General features: G+C 39.3%; 1 non-coding gene and 1 pseudogene across 1 annotated transcript in view; both read left to right on the top strand.

Moving 5' to 3' along the window:
- Window positions 1-243: 243 nt before the first annotated feature.
- Window positions 244-395, top strand: LOC142355046 (5.8S ribosomal RNA; annotated as a pseudogene).
- Window positions 396-2,078: 1,683 nt separating this feature from the next.
- The window catches only part of LOC142355047 (large subunit ribosomal RNA), a 3,517-nt gene continuing 3,371 nt past the window's right edge, over window positions 2,079-2,224 (top strand). Inside the window, exon 1 of the ribosomal RNA XR_012761156.1 lies at window positions 2,079-2,224. This exon is cut by the window's right edge and continues 3,371 nt beyond it. This is a non-coding gene — a ribosomal RNA (large subunit ribosomal RNA).

The raw sequence follows: 2,224 nt of genomic DNA, 5'->3' as shown, positions 1-2,224 counted from the left end.
AACTTCATCATGAGAACGTCACAAGCTGATCACGCTCTATGATATGACTAGTATTATGTTGCTTATAGTAGGCTAAGCGCAAGCCGAAACATCAACATGTGAAAGTCGTAGAATTTTGCGATCAAACTGTGGCTAGTACTTTGATGATGCTTGTAGCCAACCGAATTGGTTGAAAAGCCCAATAAGTAAGCTAACTTGGGAGAGCTTGTTGGAAACCAAATGCTACTAGATTGGTCCAAATACATCCTTCAACAGGGGATCACTTGGCTCGCTTTACGAAGAGGAGCACAGCTATATGTGTTAATTCGGTATGAATCGCAAGATTTGTTTACCGACCTCTCTAACGCAAAAGGCGGTCTCGGCTTCGGCTGTTGACTGCGTCCGATTCAGGGTTATATAACTCTCGATTGAACACATTGATGTTCTATTGTTGGTGCTTCCAATAAAATTGGAACACTTAAAGCAGAACCGATTCAAATAATAGCATTCTGATCAATGATTGCATTCCTTGATCAAGAACTGCTGGAGTCATTGTGATGGCGAATTTTCTTCATAAGAAAATTGCAAAGAGACGGAACTTAATGAGACTAGTATTATGTTGTTTCTAGTAAGCGGAAGCTGAAACAGCAACATGTGAAAATCAAGTTTTGTTCAATGATCTCGAGGCGATAAGTACTATGAAGCAACTAGTAGCCTAAGCATGACTCAGATTTGAGACAGTCAAAAAGACTGGCGAAACTTCTTCACATGAAAGTTACATAGAGAACTACAAATGTATACAGCGAGTATTATGTTGTTTCTAGTAGGCGAAAGCTGAAACATCAACATGTGAAAGTTGTCTGCAAACTGTAGAACGATATGTGATTAGTACTGTGCTGTTACTAGTAGCCAGTCTGACTGTAGAAGCCAAGACAAAGGGAAACTAATGCATCTGAAAAGGACAAGTTATGGAAAGGTATGCACGATAAGTATTATGTTGTTTCTAGTAAGCGGCAGCTGAAACATCAACATGTGAACGTCGTTGTGTACAGTAACCTAGAACTATATAGTCCTTAGTAACGTGCATTTACTAGTACCTGTAATTGGTATTCAGACTCAGGCAGTTTGGAATAGTTTGGCAAAGATGCACCAGAGAAAACTGGGATTTGATACAGAAATTGTTGAATACAAGTATTATGCTGCTTCTAGTAGGTTGAATCCGAAACATCAGCATGTGAAAATTGAAAACATTTCTGGTTCGAATTGTCACAAGTATTTGGTGATCTGAGTAGCCAAACTCACTACAACGCCAATTGAAGGCAAAAATTCTCAACGGGAAAAGCTATTCTCATTGAATGAGCTAACAAGACGAGTATTATGTTGCTTCTAGTAGGCGAAAGCCAAAACATCAACATGTGAAAGTCTTGCTGAACAAATTTAATGTTGTTGAGCTCAGTACCGTGTGAATTAGTAGCCATAATTGGCGAGCGAAAATTGAACTGGCGAAACTTCGTCTTTGGAAAATTGCAGATGCCGAGCACTTATTTTGCAACGAGTATTATGTTGACTGTAGTAAGCGAAAGCCGAAACAGCAACATGTGAAAGCTGTTGAAATTTGTGGTCATTTTGCAATAAGTACAAGGAGTGTAACTAGTAGCCAGGTCAAAATTTGGGATAAGAATGAGCAAAAATTCTGCATGAGAACAGTTGAAATTATGAAACTAAATTACAAAGACTAGTATTATGTTGTTTCGAGTACGCGAAAGCGGAAACATCAACATGTGAACGTTTGTAACGAAGTTTCGTTAATTTTCAGCCTAGTACTGAGCAAGAACGAGTAGCCTCATCTCCAATCCCACGCAAAATGTAGTGAAATATGTGAGTGAACCTTATTCACGGTGAGGGTTTCCCGAGGTCTGTATTGCAGCGAGTATTATGTTGCTTCTAGTAAGCGAAAGCTGAAACAACAACATTTGAAAGTTGGAATTAATGACTGAATGGAAACTTCGACCTGTGTTTGATAGTAGTAGCGAACAAAACTGCTGAATCGGTTTCTGTCTCATATTGGTCAGTGAACCAATTAAGAGACAATCAACTACATAACCTGAATTGGGCGAGAGAACCCCCTTAACTTAAGCATATCAGTAAGGGGAGGAAAAGAAATCAACTGAGAATCCCTTAGTAATGGCGAATGAACAGGGAAAAGCTCATCGGGAAGAGAAATGGCAACATTTCTCGGTGTCCG

The sequence above is a fragment of the Convolutriloba macropyga genome, unplaced genomic scaffold, assembly GCF_964194025.1.
Source record: "Convolutriloba macropyga unplaced genomic scaffold, txConMacr16.3 SCAFFOLD_5797, whole genome shotgun sequence".
NCBI lineage: Eukaryota > Metazoa > Xenacoelomorpha > Acoela > Convolutidae > Convolutriloba > Convolutriloba macropyga.
This window is presented reverse-complemented; position numbering and strand designations above follow the sequence as displayed.